We start from the raw sequence: 15,948 nt of genomic DNA, 5'->3' as shown, positions 1-15,948 counted from the left end.
CAATACACTCCCAAGGTCTCATGCTGAGGGCCAAGGGGAGCCCCAGGCCTGCAGGGGGAGCCTAAGATATAGGAGCTCCTGGAAGTAAAATTTCATTCATGGTGTCAAGAGGAGGCATTGCTGTATTGGGTGCTTTATGGCTTCTAGGAGGAGACAATCTATATTTTAAGTGTTTTCTGATTTATCTGTTGTAGAAAATGTAGAAAACACAATAAAGTATAAGGCAGGAAAGTTAAGACCACCTGTATTCCTACCAGTTGGAGAGGAACACTTAAGATTTTGATGTGCCTATATTTATAGATATCTCTTCTGCACATTAATACTTAAAAAATAAAATCTGAATCTTATCATGCTTTAAAAACCTGAATTTTCTTTTACTTAAGAGTATATTGTAGATGTTTTTCCATATCTTTATATTCTTTACAAAATGCTTGCATGTCATTCCATTGTATGGATTTCCATAAAGTTTTAATTCTTCTCCCATCACTGGACATTGAATTTCTTTTTTTAAAAAAAGACTAAAAAAGTATATATCTATTTTTGACTGCATTTGGGTCTTTGTTGCTGTGTGTGGGTTTTCTCTAGCTGCAGTGAGTGGGGGCTACTTTTTGTCGCGGTGCCTGGGCTTCTCACTGCAGTGGCCACAGGCTGCAGAGGGTGTGGGTTTCAGTGGTGGTACCTGGGCTTAGTTGCTTCGCAGCATGTGGGATCTTCCTGGACCAGGATTGAGCCCATGTCCCCTGCATTGGCTGGAGAAGGCGATGGCACCCCACTCCAGTACTCTTGCCTGGCAAATCCCATGGACGGAGGAGCCTGGTGGGCTGCAGTCCATGGGGTCGCTAAGAGTTGGACACGACTGGGCGACTTCCTTTGACTTTTCACTTTCATGCATTGGAGAAGGAAATGGCAACCCACTCCAGTATTCTTGCCTAGAGAATCCCAGGGATGGGGGAGCCTGGTGGGCTGCCGTCTATGGGGTCGCACAGAGGCGGACACGACTGAAGTGACTCAGCAGCAGCAGCAGCCTCTGCATTGGCAGGAGGGTTCTTAACCACTGGACCACCAGGAAAGTCCCAATTTCTTAATTTTTATAATTGTCATATTTTATGTTCCTCAGAAGAGTTATTTTTAGTTTACTTTAAATAGATCTAGTGCATTTCTTGTTAAGTTTATTCCTAGGCATTTTATAGCCTATTTTGCTACCCAAATGGAATATCTTTTTTTCTTAATATTTTTTCTAGCTGGTTATTGCTAGAATATGGAAAACAACATTTTTTTGTGTGTATTTACTTTGAAACAGACTCTTTATTAAGTGCCTTTGTTACTTCTGACAGTGGTTAATTGATTCAGTTGAATTCTTCAAGCAGCTAAGATTGTTTTCTTCAAACAATAATAAATATGTCATTTTCTTTGTAATAGTTTTACCTTATTTCTTTTTTCAGGATAACATTTGGTAATTGAGATGCTAGTCAGCAAACTTATTTAGTTACTGATTCTAATGAGAAATTCTCTGTCATTTTTCCATTAATTAATTTTGATAATGATTGGTAGTTTCAGGTAGATATTTTTGATTTTGTAAAGTGAAAGTTGCTTAGTTGTGTCTGACTCTTTGCGACCCCATGGGCTATACAGTCCATGGAATTCTCCAGGCCAGAATACTGGAGTGAGTAGCCTTTCCCTTCTCCAGGGGATCTTCCCAACCCAGGGATTGAACCCAGGTCTTCCACATTGCAGGTGGATTCTTTACCAGCTGAGCCACAAAATTAATACCTTAAAAATTGGATGTGGGTGTTTAATATTATCCAGTGCCATTTATCAAGATGATCATTTTGTTTTCCATTGTTCTGTTCATACATATATATATTGATACATATAATTGTCCTGCATTCCTGAGGTAAACCCAAATCAGGCAAATGGTCATGGTATTATAGCTGACTACAGATGAAGTCTTCTTATGCAGTCAATCAGGATAGGTAGTTGGTTGGCTAACTGAAAAAGTCAGTTTAATAGGAACTCATTAAAAGTCAAATATAAGTACCATAAACACTTTCTTTTTAATCATATCCATTATCTTCATTTGGCAATCATTTGATATATGCCAAGGCCTCTTTAAATTTGAATCTGCTATTTGAGTGTTATGTTGTTCTTCTGGTATAAAACACATCTAAAAGGCATTACTTATTATTTTTCCTTTAGGTTTATTAAAGTTTTTGAGATCTTAATGGTAGGTGCAAAAGAACCTGAATGTGGAGTTCTTTTAATGTTTAAGATCCTCTCACACCTTTTTTTTTGGTCTCTTCACTCATACTTAATTTTCACCATTAAAAAACATCAGTAGCACTAAATTAATTTTCATAGATAAAATGCCCTTTTCTTTGAAAATTCAAATTATATGTATTTATAATGCTTACTGACCCAATTATGACATTACTACAACTGGCATAAGCATATTTGGGAACAAACAATTTTTGGTGAACATTCGGCTCATCTCTGGGAGCTGCAGTGGATAAATGAGATTAGCTGCAGGCTTTCATCTGCTCTGGACCTTCACTTGTTAGCAGAGAGAATGGTTAGTTTTTGTTGATCCTGGTTAAGGGGAAGTCTGTAAGGAGAAGTTTTGGTGTGTGTTAGTTATTGAGTTAGATTTGTTATTATTTATGTAGGATTTTTGCATATTTGTTCATATGTATTACTTCTAGGTTGTCTTTGTTAGGTTTTGGTATCAGGGTTTTAAATGAGTTTCATGAAATACTTTCTGAGGTGTACTCTCAATCTTGTGTGCTCTTGAACAGTCTCTGAGAGATGAGAATGATTGTTTAAAGGTTTGAAAATACACGGGAGCGATTCTTTATGAATCTGAATCATGCAAGTTGGAAATTACATGGTCTTTTAATAGCCTTGTTTTGTGTATAAAACGTGTAATAATGTGAATCAATCTAAATTTAAAAAATGATTAACAGTCATGTAATTTAAAAGGTGGTGGCCAAATGAATTGTGTTTATGGTTTAGCTGGTAAACAGGATACCTATCATCTTTCCTTGAAAATGGTGGTTATATGATGTGAGTTTTGAATTATAGAAGATCTTCAGGAATACTTGTTTTATACAGTTGGATAAGATGTGTCTGCTCTGTACGCATTTTATAAGACTGGGCCCAGCATCTATTTTGGGGAGGAGATTCTTTGATCACTTTCTACGTCTTCAGTCAATTTGGTACCTTAGATGTCATCAGATATTGTTTATTACATTGGTATGGATTTACACATATTACTATAATAAAAGAAAATGCTTCTGTATCTGTTCCATGTTTTTATCTGTTCATTCCTGAGTTTTTAAATTTATGCCATTTTATTTTATTTTTTGCTTCATTAGGCTTAATAGCATTTCCTCTATTTTATGGTTATTTTTCATCCAAAGAACTGGCTCTTTAAAATTTTTGATTCTTCTGTGTACTTTTAATTTCTTTTTCTTTTTAACTATTTGCTTTTCTTATCTGACTGTACTGACTAGGACCATAAGTCTAATACTTTGTATAACTGATAATAGAGAGTATTCTTATCTGATCTAATTTAAAATGGAATATTTATGTTTCACCACTGACTATGAAATTTATAAGCTGAGTGATTATTAGCAAGCTAGGAGTTTTTATCATGAATGATGTTACATTTTATTGGATGTTCCTTATGGATCTGTTGAAGTGATCATATGTTTTTTCTCTTTTAATCTATTAATGTGGTGAATTACATTAATAGTTTTTTTTTTTTTAATGCTAAAACAACTTTGCAGTTCTGAAACTATCTATCCTGGTCATGTTACATTATCTTTTTTCTGCATTGCGGTGTTCAGTTTGCAAATATTTAGCTTAGGAATTTTTTTGCATCAATTTTTAATGAATGATAATGGCTTGGGACTTTTTTTTCTGATACTGTTTTTTTTCAGGTTTTGGTGTCTAGATAATTCTAATCTTATAAAATGACTTGAGGCATATTTGTTCTTTTTCTAGTCTCTGAATAAATGACAAAAGCCTGACATTATCTGTTGTGTGAAGGTTTTGGTAGATTCATTTGTAAAACTGTCTAGACTTAGTGTTCTTCTTGGGGATATTTTAAACTGCTGATACAATTTTTTAAAATGTTTATAGGACCTTTGAGATTTTCTGTTTCTGTGTGAGTCACTTTCGGTGATTTATATTTTATAGGAATTTATCCGTTTCTTCCTAAAATTATTGACATAGGATTTTTCATAACAACCTCTTACTTTAAAAAAATTTTCTTCACCTTCTATTTATGTTCCTTTTCATTCCTAAGGTTATATTTTATTATTCTTGCCAGAATTTGTCAGATTTTTAAAAATCTTTTCGAAGAACCAGTTTTTAGCTTGCTAAGTTAGCTCTATGGTTTCCTAGTTTTCCAGCTTCTAGTTGTGTCCTTTATTATTTTCTTTGCTTCCGTAGTGGCTCAGATGGTAAAGAATATGCCTGCAATGCAGGAGACCTGAGTTTGATCCCTGGGTTGGGAAGATCCCCTGGAGAAAGGGAGGGCAACCCACTCCAGTTTTCTTGCCTGGAGAATTCCATGGACAGAGGAGCCTCGTGGGCTACAGTCCACGGGGTCGCAAGAGATGGATACGACTGAGTGACTAACACTTTCCTTTGATTTTTAGAGGTCTTGTTATATTTTTAACCTCTGAAGTGTGATGTCTAGTTCATCAGTTTTCAAACTTTCCTCTTTTCTAATGTAAGCATTTAAGGCTATAAAGTTTCCTCTAAGTACTGCTTTATGCATCCCACAAGTTTTGATATGTGATATTTTTGTTGTTTTCTAGTTTTGAGTACTTTCTTATTACTGTCATATTTCTTTTTGACACTTGAATTGTTTAAAAGTGTGTTTTAGAAATTCCTAACTTATGTTTGTTCTTCTTTGTGATCTCTGTCTACTTTTTCTTTATATATTTGATGCTGTGTTATTCTTTATATATTTGATGCTACAAACAATTGTAGCATTTTATATCTTTCTAGAGAATTCAATCTTTTAATAATACGTAGCAAACCACCACTCCTTGCTTTTTAAAATCTCAACTAATGAGTTTTGCCTTAAACGCTGCTTTGTCTCATGTTAATACAACTAAACCATGTTCTCTTGGTTAGTATTTCCCTAATATATCTTTTCTGTCTTTTTACTTTCAATTTTTCTGTGACTTTATGTTTAGGTATCTCTCTGATGAACAGCAAATAGATGGATTCTGTTTTTATACCTCCTGACATAAACTCTTAGAGAGTTAGACAGTCTAATATATTGTGTTTTACTGACATATTTGGATTTATTTCTGCCATCTTGTTCTGTGTCTCTATTAGTCCTACTCTTTTCTTTTTTTCTCATTTTTCTATTGAAAAATCCCCCCATCTTTTCATTCCTTCTTCCCTTTTCAGTTTCAAAGCTATACATTGTTTTTATTCCTTTAGTGATTAGTATAGAAACTTTAACATGTATCATCAACTTAGCAAAATCTAAATTTAACTGGTATTTATAGCTACTTCCAAAATATTACAAGGAACTTAGGATGAGTTAATTCTAGTCAGTTACCAATCATGAACTTTTGTTCAATATTTTAGTTCTACTGCAATAAATGACATTTTTAAAAGCAGTGTTTTTTTTAAGTAATCTTTTTTTTTTCTTTTAGCTAGACCCACATTGACTGTTTTGTTTGGTAGACCAGTCTTCCTCATCCTGGGATCGTCTTTCTTCCTGAAGAAGAGCCTACAGAAATTCCTATAATTAGGATCAATTCATTATAAACATTCTCACTTCTAAATTATTTCTTGGAAGTATTTTTGTTTCACTGTTATTTTGGAACTACTAGTCTCACTGACACTTACATCCTGTCATCACTTTGAAGATCCTGCCTCACTGTCTTCTGGCTTCCTTCGCTGTTGTTGTCTTCCTAAATCTGAGGACTGTCGTTTTGCTTTTAATTAGTTCTGGATAGTTATCTCTTCAAATACTGTGTGTTTGTCATTCTCTCATTTCCTTCCGGAACTGATTAGATCTATGATGGACCTGCTCTATTCTCCATGGCAGTTCAGCTTTATTTCATATTTCTTTGTGTTGCACTCTGAAGATTTCTGAAGATAGGTCTTCTAGTTCACTAACTGTTAAAAAACTTAATCAGAATATAGCTGATTAACAATGCTGTGATAGTTTCAGGTGAATAGTGAAGGCACTCAGCCGCGCATGTGTCCACTCTCCCCCACACTCCCCTCCCATCCAGGTTGCCACATAGCATTGAGCAAAGTTCCACGTGTTATACAGTAGGTCCTTGTTCACCAAGTCTTAAGTTGCTTCTAAAGGCTAACCCCATCTATTGAGTTTCTAGTCCCACTATTAATATTTTTATTCTAAAAGTTCTATTTTTTGCTCCAAATCTGCTTGTTGATTTTTGAAAGTCTCTTATTCCCTTGCCATATTTTTAATGCCTTTTAGTTTTTAAACAGTTTTTTTTTCTTAAAATTCTATTTCTGATAATTCTGCTTTCTATTGTCACAACAGGTCTGTCTGCAGTTGTTTCTAACTGACTTTCACTCATGGTGCCTTGTTCATTGTGCGTTTCACTATTTCTGATTGTGAACTCACGTTCCTTGGAACTTTATCTGAGAGTTCTTTGAGGCCTGGATGAAAGTCACATGCTTGCAGACAGGACATGTGTTACTTTTACCAAATGCCTGGAAATACTACAAATCCAGATTCACTGAAAACTAAATGTTTGGCTTGGGCTTTTTGGACCCCACCGTCAATTTGCATTTTGGCTCCTTATTTCTTTGGCTTTTTGCTTTTTCATTTGCACCCAAGTATCTTCTTTATATTCCCATTAGCTCAGCCATTTAAAAAGGATTTTAAACATATATCATTGGTTAATTTAGGTGTTCCCACTTGGAGAGTTTCTCTGGTCCTCCAGCTTGCCATTTTGCTAGGTCTCTGTTAGAGTTTTCCGTTGGGCAGTCGTGATGTCTTCATGCGCATTCTCTTTCCTTCAGGACCAGTACTCTAACTTCCTGTTTGCGAGACCCTCTGGAGACTTCCTGAGACCATAAATTGATCATTTGTTTTCTTCCATTTTTACTCAGCTCTTTAACACTTGCCTTTGTCCTCATATTATCCCCCTTATTTTGAACCTTCATCTTTTCTTCCTATGGTTACACAGGCAAGTCCTTGCTTGTCAAATACCAGGAGCTCAGATGGCACTTCCATTACTGCAGAGCCCTTTTCTAATCTCAAACTCAGACGAAAGGAAGAGAGAAACAGTCTAAAGTTGCTGTAATTTTACTTTGTCAGCTAGGAATCCAGCAAGGTGGGAGAAGTAAGAGGGAGAATGGGATCAGAGGCTTTTCTCCTGGGCTGAAGAGTTTGCCTTCTGGGGTGGTTGTGGCAGTCAGATGCTGGCTGGCTAGGTCAGAGCCACAGTTCTTGTGCATGGACTCCGATAATAAGAGTTTATTAAATAAAGGAGAGCTGATTCTTTCCCAGAAGGGAAAGACCAGGCAGGTGTGTTGCTTTAGGGATGTTTCTATAGTCTTGGCTGTGTGGACCCTTGACGCTGCGAGTTTAGACACTTGATGGGTTAATTTTCTTGGTGCTAGATGCATATTACTCAAGTTTCTAAACCAAGGTTGCCAGTTTATGATTTGACAGTGAAAAATACTTCTGTTTGGAGGATGTGACCTTGGGATCTGGCCTGTGGTCTCTCTAAAGGCTCAGCAACTGGGAAGTCAAATTGTGAATGGAGATGAGTAAAGAATCAGAATGAGGAGAGAGAATTCTGGGATCTGAAGTTGAGTGGGCAGCAGTCCAAAATGGATTGACACGTCCATCTCCAGTGGTAGGGACAGCTTTCGTCCCTAAGCTGGGGACCATCCCCCTGGTGATGCGGTGTAAACAGCTAGGAACAGTCAACTCTTACTCCTCTTCTCTTCCATTTCCAGGACTGATCAGTTTGTTTTTTCCCTGACATAGTCCTTCCCTAGATGTATTAGTACAGTCTACCCACTATGGTTCAGGCTCAGTGTAGAAGCCTCTCCTTGCTCTGAACCACCTCCCCCCTACCCCCCCCACATTGATTTCATGGTCTGATTCTCTGAGGGCAGCCCTATTTCCCTTAATTCCAAGGTTTGGGGGAATGCTTCATTGCAGCTCATGGATACTGACAAGAATTTATCCAAAGACTTTGAAGCAAAGGTTTTCTGAGCAAAGGAATCAATTACAGGGTGTGGCTCCCAAGTGAGGAAGCATTTCCAGAAGGCAGCCAAGACAGTTTGTCTCAGTGCAATGTGCTTGCATCTCTGACCTTGAGAGTTTCAGGGGGAGTACTTTAACTTTAATAACATGAAGTCTTTTTACCTGTCCTTTTGTATATATCAGATGTGCTAATTAGGAAAGTACTTATCTTCTCCTTAAAGGAGGTTTCTTAAGGACATGTATTTGGCACTACTGGTTCAGCAAGGGTTATTGTATGTACTTGAAAGTAACACAACTGTACTTCTTTAAAAATATTTCTGGTTTAGATGTGTTGCCAGTGCAGCCCGGCCTCCCCCCACTCCCATTAGTTCTGATTAGGGAGGTTTGATGCCTGTCACTGTGTGTAATCTGGACCTTCCTTTGTGAGTCATTCCTTCTCTCATTTTCTCAGAGCAAATACAAATCGCCCATCAAATGACAAGTGAAGGCACAGGGGAGGCAAGGGGAGGGAAATCAGAGCCGAAATCTGTTAGCTATTTGGAGTAATTGGTTATTTGCTGTGTTTGCTGGTTGGGAAGCAGAGCACATACTTTACGGTCTCTCCTGTTACGGGGGCTGGAGTCACCCGCCGATATTGGATCCTCGTTGCCGGAGCCCTTGGCTCCGGGCGCCTTTCCCCTGCTTGGCATTCCTGTGGTCTCCTCGGGGGTGCACCCCTCCTCCCTCGATGCGCACTGCAGGGGGGACAGCCCAGGGTGAGACTTGTCTGGCGATCTCCAGGGCCTCATCAGGGAGGAAGAGACCCTAGCCCCCTCCCAGAAGCCTTCCCTGCCTCCTCCCCCTACTTCCTTCTTCCCAAGAGGTCTTTTTCCTGGTCCACAAGGGACCTGTTTTCCTTTCCAAAGGAAAAAAGATTCATCTCTTCCCAGAGGGAAATTCTTGGCTTTCCTTGAAATCTACAGGACAGGAAGTTCTCTCTGAGGTCTAATTTAATACCTTCCTACCCCTGATGGTCCTGTCATCATCCCTGCCCCCTCCTACTCCCCAGCCTGAGTCCAAACAGTGCTTAGAAGTTGGTTCAGTGCTCACTGCTGAGTACAAGTGCCCCAAAGGAGCTTATCAACCTGCCCAGTGACGTGAGCACCTCTCTTACATTCACTGAGGCATGAGAAACCAGCTTGAATTAGCAGCAAGTTCAAAATATAGAATATTTGGAAAGTAATATGACTTTGTGTATGAAAACTCACACAGTAACTAGAAAGCAGGTTGACTTTGGCACATAGTAGGCTCCCCCAAAATACTTTTAAAATTGAATTTAAGATAGCTAAGATTAGTGTCTGTAGTTTGATGAATGCTTCTGCAGCCCTGGGAAGGCCTTCAAAAATAGTTTTTCTCTTAAGTAGATGGTTGGAACTTTTGTTAAGCAAAACTGTCTACATAGGCAGAATGAAGGTAAGGCAAGCTTTTGCCCAGGCCTCGTTGGAATCATCACAGAGTCTGAGTTAGCCATGTCTCATTGTTTTCTTCACAGGTTTGAAGACTCTGATTGTCTTTCATTCACCCTACTGTATAGATTCCATTTGTTTGGGCTTTCTACATGGGTTATGGGGTGATACTGTCCTTGGAGGACTAAGTCATGGGCCCACATACAAACCTTAGGCTTCTGAATTTGGAAAGACATTTCCCACAAGTCTCCCACCTCACTTGGGCCCTCCATCTGGAACAGGCCAATAGTCAAACTGTCAGGTCCTGACCCTTCTCTGTTCACCATCTGCTTGACTGCCAGATTGCAGGCACGCTTATTCACTGGGCCTTTTGGAAGCAATTCAGCGTTTTGGTTAAAGGTCTTCCTTTCCCTCCTGCTTCTGCTGGTCCAGCTTGAAGTCAGGGTAAGCAGAGTACTGATCCCTCGACAGACATGGAGGCAGAGCTACAGGGAGTGTCAACAAGAGGCTGAAGGCCCAGTGCTCCACTTGTGGAAATAATTAAGGGATTCCTTTTGTCATGAGAGTGTAGAGTTCGGCGGAATCAACATGGTGGTTGGCTGTGGGTGTATGTCTATGTGGTTTTGAGGGGCATGAAAAGCTTAGTGTGCATGGGCTAGGGTAGGTTCTGAGTTGGGTGTTGCACGTCTAGGGGTTTGTCTGGTTTACGTGTAGGTGTGAGCACTTGTCTGTTACATCTGTGTTTAGTTTTTAAATCTTAGGACATTAATTAAAGAGCTAGACAGTCATCATATCATCATTCCAGTTCTGCAGATGTTGAGCAATGGGGAAGCAGCACTGGGGGTCAAACTGGTGATGTTGACAATATCAACAAGAGCATTTATCATGGTCAACTTTATAGGTCACAAAATATCTTCGCAGACATCATCTCGAAGCCTACACTAATCCCAGTGTTGGGTTCTTACATTACGATCTTGATGATAATGATTTGTGCTAATGCAGAAATTTTTTTCAGCACCATCTAGGGTGGCTACCTTCTGGTTGACATAGGCAATGAAGGCCTGTTTTCAAAAATGGACCTCTTTTTTAGAGGTGGGTGTATAGTTCCCTATAGTGACCCCAAGGTTTGACATTGCAACTTGGGTGATAAAGGAATTTGACCACAGGCTCTTGTATTTGATTTAACTGGTCATCCTGGGGAGAGAACACAAGTGATATCCTTTTTCCTCCCCAACTCTCCTAACATCATAGGGAGTCAGGCTTAGAATGATTGTTGTCAACTTTGCCATCCACATTCATGAAATGCATTAGGCTTATTGAATGAAAATGGGAGATTAAATGTTCTGACTGTGCTGTGCTGATTTGGGTCTTCAGAGGGATTAGGGTGCCCATTAGACTGATCAAGCTTGGAGAAGCAAGCCTTTGTTACATGGCTCTGGTTGCTCAGGAACTGAATGTTGGCTATTAGCTGAAATTGGAGAGGCAGCCAGTCTGTGCCTTGATCAGACTTACTTGTTCAGCTGGCTGAAGGGTGAAGGACTCTGAACCTTGGGCACAGGGAAATAGAGCTCTGATGGCCAGACTTCTTGATGAATCCTGAGGTGACACTTTAACAATCAAGCCTTTTGCATTTGTTTCTCCTCCTTTCCATGTTCCAAGACTAGATGCTTAGCTCTTACAAAATGAGGTCAAGAGCACACTTGGAACTAGAAAACGTGTGACCATTTTCCATTTGGAGCTTTGAATTATGGAGCTTTCCACAGAGGGTTGCTTGGCTTTGGTGCATCTGGGATAATAAGACATGGGAGGACTCTCCTGTTTCTGTGGGGCTCATTCTTATGCGGGGGCTAACTTCTTCTTGGGCTTCTTGAGAAAGGGAAAGAAGACATGGTCATGAAGTAACTCCATCAGAAGCCAGGTTAGTGAAATAGCAGGGATGATATTTTCAAGTCACATCTGTGAGAGTGTTGAAAATATGACTATTTTTCTGCAATTCAACTTAATCTGTCTTTTGAGCTCACATTTTTTCCTGGCAGAAAAGTCATAGTAGTTCTTCAACCATTTAGGTTTAAGCTTTAGTTAGTTTTGGATTTTTCTCCCTTGTCCTTACCCCTGGGAGACAGCTAAATTCTGGGTTGGGCTTCCATAATGTCATGACCTCCACACGAAGGGGCCCCTGGTCACTAGTGTGTGTGCCCCCTGGATCTATTGGGCACACAGACCATATAGACACTGTCTCATTATCTCGACCAGAAGACCCTTTCAGGTATCCTGGCTTCCTCTCTTCGCTGCCTTTCAAGCCTTTCTGGGGAGCATGGTGTCATGTGACAGCTTCTTTGTGACTCTGGGGTCTGCAGGATGTGATGAGGACTCCTGCAGGCTCTGTCTCCCATGACACCAATGCAGCCATCTGTCCAATGCCACAAGCCCCAGTTTCTCTGGCAGTTTGTGAATGGTTGCTACTTATCAGATCCCCAGAGTTTAGGAGAGGTCTCTCCCATGTATACTTGGAGCTAACCTATGTGGGAAGGTGTGGGTATGCCTTATCAGAAGATACTACAAATCTGAAAGAAAATGTGGTACACATATACCATGGAACATTATTCAGCCACTAAAAAGAATGAAATAATACCATTTGTAGCAAGTTGGGTGGGCCTAGAGAGTGTCATACTGAGTGAAATAAGCCAGACAGAGAAGGAGAAATATCATATGACATCCCTTACATATGGAATCTAAAGCTGCCAGAACTTACACAGGACTGGGAAACAGACTTGGAGGACACAGACAGAAACTTGTGCACCAGGACCCAGGAGAAAGGAGCAGTGACCCCACAGGAGACTGACCCAGACCTGCCTGTGAGTGTCCAGGAGTCTCCGGCAGAGGTGTGGGTCAGTGGAGGCCTGCTGCAGGGTTGGGGGCACTGAGTATAGCAGTACATGCATGGGATCTTTTGAAGGAGGTCGCCATTATCTTCATTACCTCCACCATAGTTTGGCCCCAGCTAAATAGCAGGGAGGAAACACAGATCCACCCATCAACAGAAAATTGGATTAAAGATTTAGTGAGCATGGCCCTGCCCTTCAGAACAAGACCCAGTTTCCCCCTCAGTCAGTCTCTCCCATCAGAAAGCTTCCATAACCCTTTTATCTTTCTCCATCAGAGGTCAGACAGGCTGAAAACCACAATCACAGAAAACCAACCAACAGAAAACCAACCAATCTAATCACATGGACCACAGCCTTGTCTAACTCAATGAAACTATGAGCCACGCCATGTAAGGCCACCCAAAATGGATGGGTCATAGTGGAGAGTTCTGACAAAATGTGGTCCAGTAGAGGAGGGAATGTAAAATCACTTCGGTATTCGTGCCTTGAGAACCCCATGAATAGTATGAAAAGGCAAAAAGACAGGACACTGAAAGATGAACTCCCCAGGTCGGTAGGTGCCCAATATGATACTGGAGATCAGTGGAGAAATAACTCCAGAAAGAATGAAGAGACGAAGCCAAAGCAAAAACAACACCTAGTTGTGGATGAGACTGATGATGGAAGCAAGGTCTGATGCTGTATAGAGCAATATTGCATAGGAGCCTGGAATGTTAGGTCCATGAATCAAGGTAAATTGGAAGTGGTCAAACAGGAGATGGCAAGAGTGAATGTCAACATTTTAGGAATCAGTGAACTAAAATGGACTGGAATGGGTGAATTTAACTCAGATGGCCATTGTATTTACCTCTGTGCAAGAATCCCTTAGAAGAAATGGAGTAGCCATCACGGTCAACAAGAGACCGAAATGCAGTACTTGGATGCAATCTCAAAAACAACAGAATGATCTCTGTTTCCAAGGCAAACCATTCAACATAATGGTAATCCAAGTCTATGCCCTGACCAGTAATGCTGAAGAAGCTGAAGTTGAATGGTTCTGTGAAGACCTACAAGGCCTTCTAAATATCCAAAAAAGATGTCCTTCTCATTATAGGGGATTGGAATGCAAAAGTAGGAATGTACTTGGAGTAACAGGCATATTTGGCCTTGGAGTACAGAATGAAGCAGGGCAAAAGCTAATAGAGTTTTGCCAAGAGAACGCACTGGTAATAGCAGATACCCTCTTCCAACAACACAGGAGAAGACTCTACACATGGACATCACCAGATGGTCAACACCAAAATCAGATTGATTATATCCTTTGCAGCCAAAGATGGAGAAGCTCTATACAGTCAGCAAAAACAAGACCAGGAGCTGACTGTGGCTTAGATCATGAACTCCTTATTGCCAAATTCAGACTTAAATTGAAGAAAGTAGGGAAAACCACTAGACCATTCAGGTATGACCTAAATCAAATCCCTTATGATTATACAGTGGAAGTGAGAAATAGATTTAAGGAACTAGATGTGATAGAGTGCCTGATGAACTATGGACTGAGGTTCGTGACATTGTACAGGAGACAGGGATCAATACCATCCCCAAGAAAAAGAAATGCAAAAAGGCAAAATGGCTGCCTGAGGAGGCCTTTACAAATAGCTGTGAAAAGAAGAGAAGCAAAAAACAAAGGAGAAAAAGAAAGATATACCCATTTGAATGCAGAATTCCAAAGAATAGCAAGAAGAGATAAGAAAGCCAGCCTTAGTGATCAGTGCAAAGAAATAGAGGAAAAGAACAGAATGGGAAAGACTAGAGACCTCTTCAAGAAAATTAGAGATACCAAGGGAACATTTCATGCAAAGATGGGCTCGATAAAGGACAGAAATGGTATGGACCTAACAGAAGCAGAAGATATTAAGAAGAGGTGGCAAGAATACACAGAAGAACTGTACAAAAGAGATCTCCACAACCCAGATAATCACGATGGTGTGATCACTCACCTAGAGCCAGACATCCTGGAATGTGAAGTCAAGTGGGCCTTAGGAAGCATCACTAGAAACAAAGCTAGTGGAGGTGATGGAATTCCAGTTGAGCTATTTCAAATCCTAAAAGATGATGCTTTGAAAGTGCTGCACTCAATATACCAGGGAATTCCAGTTGAGCTATTTCAAATCCTAAAAGATGATGCTGTGAAAGTGCTGCACTCAATATACCAGCAAATTTGGAAAACTCAGCAGTGGCCACAGGACTGGAAAAGGTCAGTTTTCATTCCAATCCCAAAGAAAGGCAATGCCAAAGAATGCTCAAACTACCACACAATTGCACTCATCTCATAAGCTAGCAAAGTAATGCTTAAAATTATCCAAGCCAGGCTTCAACAATACGTGAATAATGAATTTGCAGATGTTCAAGCTGGTTTTAGAAAAGGCAGAGGAACCAGAGATCAAATTGCCAACATCCGCTGGATCATCAAAAAAGCATGAGAATTCCAGAAAAACATCTATTTCTGCTTTATTGACTATGCCAAAGCTTTGACTGTGTGGATCACAATAAACTATATAAAATTCTGAAAGAGATGGGAATATCAGACCACCTGACCTGCCTCTTGAGAAGTCTGTATGCAGGTCAAAAGCAACAGTTAGAACTGGATATGGAACAACAGACTGGTTCCAAATAGGAAAAGGAGTATGTCAAGGCTGTATATTGTCACCCTGCTTATTTACCTTATATGCAGAGTACATCATGAGAAATGCTGGGCTAGATGAAGCAAAGCTGGAATCAAGATTGCTGGGAGAAATATCAATAACTTCAGATATGCAGATGACACCACCCTTATGGCAGAAAGCCAAGAAGAACTAAAGAGCTTCTTGATGAAAGTGAAAGAGGAGAGTGGAAAAGTTGGCTTAAAGCTCAACATTCAGAAAACTAAGATCATGGCATCTTGTCCCATTACTTCATGGCAAATAGATGGGGAAACAATGACAGACTTTATTTTTTTAGGCTTTAAAATCACTGCAGATGGTGACTGCAGCCATGAAATTAAAAGATGCTTACTCCTTGGAAGGAAAGTTATGACCAACCTAGACAGCATATTAAAAAGCAGAGACATTACTTTGTCCACAAAGGTCCGTCTAGTCAAGGCTATGGTTTTTCCAGTAGTCATGTATGGATGTGAGAGTTGGACTATAAAAAAAGGTGAGCACCAAAAAATTTATGCTTTTGAACTGTGATGTTGGAGAAGACTCTTGAGAGTCCCTTGGCCTTCAAGGAAATCCAACCTGTCCATCCTAAAGGAAATCAGTCCTGAATATTCATTGGAAGGACTGATGTTGAAGCTGAAACTCCAATACTTTGGCCACCTGATGCAAAGAGCTGACTCGTGAAAAGACCCTGATGCTGGGAGAGATTGAGGGCA

General features: G+C 40.0%; 1 protein-coding gene across 23 annotated transcripts in view; it reads left to right on the top strand.

Annotated features, from left to right (window-relative positions):
- The window catches only part of DYSF (dysferlin), a 225,932-nt gene that overhangs the window by 165,138 nt on the left and 44,846 nt on the right, over window positions 1-15,948 (top strand). The gene's annotated exons all lie outside the window — the stretch shown is intronic.

The sequence above is a fragment of the Capra hircus genome, chromosome 11 (genome assembly GCF_001704415.2).
Source record: "Capra hircus breed San Clemente chromosome 11, ASM170441v1, whole genome shotgun sequence".
Classification (NCBI taxonomy): Eukaryota; Metazoa; Chordata; class Mammalia; order Artiodactyla; family Bovidae; genus Capra; species Capra hircus.
Note: the sequence above shows the minus strand (reverse complement) of the source record. Positions and strands in the feature narration are given on the sequence as shown.